Below are 7,975 nucleotides of genomic sequence, written 5' to 3'. Positions count from 1 at the left end.
TATTTAAATATTTTGTTTTAATATAAATCAAAAAAATTAAAACAGAAAAAAAAATATAAAAACATTCGGCCCGTACTGTAGCAGCCCAGTCAATGGCCCGTAACCTTAGCTCATGCAATCGCATGAGCATGAAGGCATATCCTCATGCGATCGCATCAGGGCACCTGACACGCCACAAGCAACCCTAAAACTGCAATCATTACGTAATTATTATTATTATTATTAATTAAACCCTAATTAAGTTATTATTATTATATAATTTAGTTTTTATTATTATTTTGTATATTTAGTTTAATTAGTTTAAATAATTTATAAAATTAATAGTTTTATTAAATAAATAATATAAAAATAATATTTTTATAAAAATTGTACTTTTTACAACTTTAAGTATTTTTTTTATATTTTGTACTCTTTTTTATTTATTTTAGCATAATATTTGTATTTTTCGCTCGTATTTAGTTTTAAATCATAGTTTTTGCCATAGTTATTTTTATTTCTAGATTTTTAAGCTTTGCCGTAAAATCCCTTAAGTGCTTTTTCTTTAGACTAAGATTTAGGTGCTTTAGAATTTTGCGACGCTGTTTTTAGTTTTTAGTACCTTTTTAAGTTATTGCCATTTGGGATATAGTATTTCTTTTTAAGCTTTAATATTTTTAGACGCAACTTTTAATTTTTAGTTTTAGTTCTTTTTTTTTTAGTTTCGACGCGCTACTTTCTTATTTTTATTTTTCGACGCCTATTATTTTTCGCCTTTTTATTTTTTGACGTTTTTCGACGCGCTCTTTTTCTCTCTTATTTCTCGCCATTCTAGTTTTTAGGACTTAGAATTTTCTCTGTTTCTTATCTAATATTTCTTTAAATTAAGAAAATTTATTTTAAGTGGTTAAATTGATAGACATCAAAATTTTCTGGTTCGTAGTAATAGTTGGATTTGTACGTGGACCGGGTTATTGGAGCCAAACAGTACTCAATTATGTTGAGACCAAATGAATCCTGCCCCTCTGCTGCATCTTTTGGCTATTCGAAACGTGGGCAAAATCAGAAAAGTCTATTAATTGGATAACTTATATAATTTTTTTTCATTTTAAAAACTAATAGGATATTCAGTGAATGCACCGAGCAAAACGTTCACCACCTTTTGTACGTTCACCACCTGTAACTCGATCAAGACATCTAGCAAATATTGTCGCCGTTGATTTTTCTTTAGAATCGTCATCCAGTCGACCAAGTACTCCAATTCAAATTTCCGATAATCCATTTTTTGAACCCGACCTCACAATTGAGAATCCGGAGAATATTCAGGGATAATTCATAGATCCTGAACCATTAATTTTTCCTCCGGAACCACCAATCATTCAAACAGAGATTGTTGAGGAACCAACCATTAAATCAGAATCCTATAGTGATTCAGATTCAACAAATTTAATTATGGAAAATCTGGAACCTTTAAGTATGGAAGACCGAATGAGAGCTAAACGCACTGGCCAAGGTCACGCAATTACTCATCCAGATATTAATGCGCCAGATTATGAAATCAAAGGACAAATTCTACACATGGTAACTAATCAATGTCAATTTAGTGGTGCGCCGAAGGAAGATCCAAACGAACATCTTCGTACCTTTAATAGGATCTGCACTCTATTTAAAATAAGAGAAGTTGAGGATGAACAGATATATCTCATGTTATTTCCCTGGACTTTAAAGGGAGAAGCCAAAGATTGGTTGGAATCGTTACCTGAAGGGGCGATTGATACATGGGACGTTTTAGTTGAAAAATTTCTTAAACAATTCTTTCCGGCATCTAAAGCCGTAAGACTTCAAGGAGAAATTGTTACATTCACACAGAAGGTAAATGAAACTCTATATGAGGCATGGACAAGATTTGGTAAGTTATTAAGAGGATGTCCGCAACATGGTTTAGACACTTGTAAAATAGTACAAATATTCTACCAAGGATGCGACATCACTAAGGAAAGACATCGATATAGCAGCTGGTGGTTCCATTATGAAGAAAACCGAAACTGACGCTTACAAAATTATTGATAACACTGCTTCCCACTCACATGAGTGGCACCAAGAAAAAGATATCGTTAGATCATCTAAAGCAGCTAGAGCCGATTCTAGCCATGACTTAGATTCCATTTCTGCAAAGATAGATGCTGTCGAGAGACGAATGGAAAAGATGACTAAAGATATCCACTCAATACGAATTAGTTGTGAGCATTGTGGAGGACCACATTTGACAAAAGATTGTCTCAGTATTGAATTAACAATGGAACAAAGAGAGAATGTTTCATACATAAACCAAAGGCCTAGAAATAATTATCAGAATAATTATCAACCGCCAAGACCAATTTACAATCAAAACTAGAATTATAACCGAAATGTTCCATACAACAACCAACAAGGACCTAGCAATCAACAAGTATCCAATAATACTTACAATCAGCAAAGACCTAATTTTCAAAACAAACCACCACAAACCGATGATAAAAAGCCGAATTTAGAAGATATGATGACGAAGCTAGTTGAATCTCAAACGCAATTTTTCACATCTCAGAAACAAACCAATGAACTAAATGCTCAAGCATTTAGAAATCAACAAGCTTCTATTCAAAATCTGGAACAAGAAGTAAGTAACCTAGCAAGGTTAATAGGTGAAAGAAAACCGGGAAGTCTACCTAGTGATACAAATGCTAACCCCCGGAATGAAACAGCTAAAGTCATTACCACAAGAAGTGGTATTACACTTAAACCACCTGAAATACCTGTAATTTCTGATGAAGCTATACCTACTCAACAAGAACCACAATCTGATCAAGATAAGGAAAAAGAACCGGCAGTTGAAAAGGTTAATGAAGATAACACAGTTAAGGCAAAACCTTATGTTAAACCATACCAACCACCACTTCCTTACCCAAATAAAATGAGAAAAGAGAGACTTGAAGCCGAGCAATCCAAATTCTTGGATATGTTTAAACAGATAAATGTAAATCTTTCTTTCATTGATGTGATTTCAGGAATGCCTAGATATGCTAAATTTCTGAAAGATCTAATCACAAATAGAAAGAAAATGGAAGAACTCTCGGCCGTTACTATGAATGCTAATTGTTCAGCAGTGCTGTTGAATAAGATACCAGAAAAACTATCTGATCCAGGAAGTTTCACAATTCCATGTTTTCTGGGTAGTCTTAGTTCAATAGAAGCATTGGCAGACTTAGGTGCTAGTATAAATTTAATGCCGTATTCACTATACACTAAACTAGACCTTGGAGAATTGAAACCAACACGAATAAGCATACAACTAGCCGATAGATCAGTAAAATATCCTAGAGGGATAATGGAAAACATGGTAGTTAAAGTTGGTACTTTAGTATTTCCAGTAGATTTTGTTATTCTGGACATGGAAGAAGATTCTCAAGTTCCTCTCATATTAGGAAGACCATTCTTAAACACGGCTAAAGCAAAGATAGACGTGTTTGGTAAGAAACTGACCCTAAGTATAGAGGACGAGAGTGTTACCTTTTCAGTTGATAGAGCAATACAACAACCGCAATCTACAGATGATACATGTTATTATATTCAAACTATAGAATCACATGCAGAATTGTTAGAAGAATTTCCAGAATTACAAGGAACAGGAGAATGTTCTTTAGGAGAAGAAACTGAACCAATTGATGAAACTGAAATGTTAGCTACACTTATGGCTAATGAATATGAACCAACAACAGAAGAAATTCAATTGCTGAAAGAAGAAGACAGATATCGATATAAATCATCGATAGAAGAACCTCCGACATTAGAGTTAAAGCCACTTCCAAACCATTTGGAATACGCTTATTTACATGGTGAATCTGAATTACCTGTAATAATATCGTCTTCTCTTACTGAAAATGAAAAATCTCAACTCATTTCTGTGTTGAAAGCTCATAAACCAGCTATTGCATGGAAGATTAATGATATTAAAGGAATAAGTCCTTCGTATTGCACACATAAAATCCTTATGGAAGAAGGTCATAAAACGTATGTGCAACGCCAACGAAGACTAAATCCTAATATGCAAGATGTTGTTAAAAAGAAATTATTAAACTGCTAGATGCAGGTTTAATTTATCCAATTTTTGATAGTCCATGGGTAAGCCCAGTTCAATGCGTGCCTAAGAAGGGTGGCATGACAGTCATTACAAATGAGAAAAATGAGCTTATTCTGACTAGGACTGTAACAGGATGGCGTGTATGTATTGATTATAGAAAATTAAATGACGCCACCAGAAAAGATCACTTTCCCTTACCTTTCATTGATCAAATGTTGGAAAGATTAGCCGGAAATAGTTACTATTGTTTTCTTGATGGTTTTTCCGGATATTTTCAAATTCCAATAGCACCCGAGGACCAAGAAAAAACCACGTTCACGTGCCCTTATGGTACTTTTGCTTACAAACGCATGCCCTTTGGACTTTGCAACGCCCCTGCAACCTTTCAAAGGTACATGATGGCGATTTTTCATGGCATGATAGAAGAATGCATGGAAGTTTTCATGGATGACTTTTCAGTCTTCGGTGATACATTTGAATCATGTCTAGTTAATCTTGAACGAATGCTTATTAGATGTGAACAATCAAATCTAGTTCTTAATTGGGAAAAATGCCATTTCATGGTTAAAGAAGGCATCGTTCTTGGACATAAAATTTTAAATGAAGGAATTGAAGTGGATAGAGCTAAAGTAGATGTAATTGCTAAACTTCCACATCCCACCAATGTTAGAGGAGTTAGGAGTTTTCTAGGGCATGCCGGTTTTTACCGACGTTTCATAAAAGATTTTTTTAAAATTGCCACTCCTATGAATAAACTCCTAGAAAAGGATGCTCCATTCATCTTTTCAGATGAATGCATCAAATCTTTTAATATACTTAAAGAAAAACTCACTAATGCGCCAATCATGATAACTCCAAATTGAAATCTACCATTTGAACTAATGTGCGATGCAAGTGATTTTGTAATGGGAGCCGTTTTAGGACAAAGGATTGAAAAACGATTTCAACCTATATATTATGCTAGTAAGACGTTACAAGGAGCACAAACAAATTACACAACTACTGAAAAAGAACTCCTTGCTATTGTCTTTGCTTTTGACAAATTTCATTCATATCTCGTTCTAGCTAAAACGGTGGTCTATACCGACCATTCTGCTCTTAGATACCTATTTTCGAAATAAGATGCTAAACCAAGATTAATCCGTTGGATCTTACTCTTACAAGAGTTTGATATTGAAATCCGAGATAAAAGAGGAGCAGAAAATCTCGCCGCTGATCATCTTTCTCGTCTTGAAAATCCCAAATTAGAAGTTCTAAATGAATCAGCCATACAAGACAACTTTCCTGATGAATATCTATTGAAGATAGATCATAATGAAATTCCATGGTTTGCAGACTATGCAAACTACTTAGTATGTAGATTCCTTGAAAAAGGATTATCGTACCAAAAACGAAAGAAATTCTTTAGTGATATAAAACACTATTTTTGAAAAGATCCACATTTGTTTAAAAGTTGTCCCGATGGAATAATACGCCGATGTGTATTCGGAGATGAAGCTAGTCAAATCTTAAACCATTGTCACACAGGACCAACAGGAGGGCATTATGGGCCTCAGCTTACAGCAAGAAAAGTTTATGATGCTGGATTCTATTGGCCTACAATTTTCAAAGACGCGCACCTTCTTTACAAATCATGTGATGCATGTCAAAGGGCCGGAAAAATAATTCAACGTGATGAAATGCCATAAAATGTCATTCAAGTATGTGAAGTATTTGACATTTGGGGTATTGACTTTATGGGTCCATTTCCAAAATCTCATAATAATCTCTACATTCTCGTAGCCATTGATTATGTATCTAAAAGGGCGGAAGCACAAGCTCTCCCAACTAACGATGCACGAGTTGTAGTCAACTTTTTAAAATGTCTTTTTGCAAGGTTTGAAACACCGAAAGCTTTAATAAGTGATCGGGGTACTCATTTATGTAATAATCAACTTGAGAAAGTTCTCAAAAGATATGGAGTAACTCATAAAATCTCCACTGATTATCATCCACAGACAAGTGGACAAGTTGAAAATACCAACCGAGCTTTAAAACATATTCTAGAGAAAATTGTAGGATCAAATCTGAAGGAATGGTCCATGAAATTGGAGGATGCACTCTGGGTTTTTAGAACAGCCTACAAAACTCCAATTGGAACCACGCCTTTTAAACTCGTTTACAGAAAAGCATGTCATCTTCCAGTAGAAATTGAACACAAAGCATTATGGGCTTTGAAAACATGTAATCTTGATTTACATGAAGCTGGACGTCTACGGTTAAGTCAATTAAACGAATTAGAAGAATTGAGACATGAAGCATACGAAAATTCGTTGATCTATAAAGAAAGAACGAAGAAATGGCATGATAAAAGAATCAGAAGTTCAAAAGAATTTAAAGAAGGAGACAGAGTTCTTCTTTTCAATTCACGATTCAAGCTATTTCCTGGAAAATTGAAATCAAGATGGTCTGGACCATTTATAGTCAAAAGAGTTTTTTCCCGTACGGAACAGTAGAATTGATAAATTCAAATGGGATTGAATTTAAGGTTAATGGTCACAGAGTTAAACATTACATAGATAGTCCAATGGAAGTCGACAACGAAGTTAATCACAATTTCAACACCACAGCTAACTAAGTGCGGGGAGAATCAAGTCTTTAAAGGATAATATGTATTTCTGTTAGAGTTAGATTTTCTGTTTCTGTGTAGTTCTCGAAAATGGAACCTGAATGGTCTTTCCCTAGCAGACCCTAAAGAACTAGGCTTCTCCCCCCATTCTGAATTTTTATTTTTTTTAGGTTTTACGAGATGAAGACTTCCTGTGAATTAAACCATGGTCTAATGCTACACACTTTGATCACTAAACGTAATAATGACACACTTCCAAGTGAAATAGTATCATTAATCAGAGGTAAATTGGACGGAGTAAGAAAAGAATCCAGATGCGAAAATAATAAGTTACAATTTGGTAAAGGAAAATCAAAATCCGCAGCAAAAAGGAGAGCACGACACCTTGAAAGATGTCACAAATGCGGAAAATGGTCACACGAAGGAAAATGCTCGACGAATCAGACATATTCCAATACCGAGTTCGTTACTTTATGCAGAGATGGACCGTTCATATGTTTAGAAGAAAAAACGTTAAATGCTCGAGGTTACGCCTATGTAGCTATGGAAAACCAATTAGTCCGACTATCTTATGAGTGGGCTAGAGCATATCATTAAGAAATCTTTCTCACAGGTAAGTATGTACAGTTTTCATTTTTATTTTTATTTTTATTTTTATTTTTAACCTTTTGATAATAAACGCTAATTTGTTCGCTATAAAGTATTAAATTAGTATTCGATAAAATTAGGTCTTACGACCGAAATTATTGATATCATACAAAAATTTATTACATCACTGCGAAATTTACCGTTTATTCTTAAGGTATAAATATCTTTAATCAATCAACCAAAATATTTCAAAAAATCATCATGAGTTAAACTAGGTTATGTAACCGAAATTACTTTACCGAAAAGAGGGGCGTATATTTTTGATAATATTTGATTGATTAAAGTGGGATAAAAGACCAAAAAGATTTTTAATTTTATTTTTACTTTGTTTTTAAAATTAATATTAAAATAATATTGTAAACTTTTTAAATCAATATATTTAAAATTGTAAATATTTGAAAAATTAATATTTTTAATATAAGTTTGTATGTATAAAAACAAAAATATAATTTAAGTTTGGTGTGAATTTAAAAATAAAAATTTACTTTATTTCGCTAAGTTAAAAATATGATTTTTAAAATTCGTCGTGAGTTGAAGACTAGGTCGTTGAACCGAAATTGCTCTACCCAAGGGAGGAACGAGAACTTTTATTATCATTATTTTTAATCTTATTGAATTAAAGTATG

At 33.5% G+C, this 7,975-nt stretch overlaps 1 non-coding gene across 1 annotated transcript; it reads right to left on the bottom strand.

The window, feature by feature from the left end:
* Positions 1-1,812: 1,812 nt before the first annotated feature.
* Positions 1,813-1,919, bottom strand: LOC139895099 (small nucleolar RNA R71). The gene has a single exon (XR_011775565.1). It is a non-coding gene; the product is annotated as a small nucleolar RNA R71 (small nucleolar RNA).
* Positions 1,920-7,975: the final 6,056 nt, after the last annotated feature.

Source organism: Rutidosis leptorrhynchoides, chromosome 2 (assembly GCF_046630445.1).
Source record: "Rutidosis leptorrhynchoides isolate AG116_Rl617_1_P2 chromosome 2, CSIRO_AGI_Rlap_v1, whole genome shotgun sequence".
Classification (NCBI taxonomy): Eukaryota; Viridiplantae; Streptophyta; class Magnoliopsida; order Asterales; family Asteraceae; genus Rutidosis; species Rutidosis leptorrhynchoides.
The sequence above is the reverse complement of the archived record's forward strand: the minus strand, read 5'-3'. Positions and strand labels throughout refer to the sequence as shown.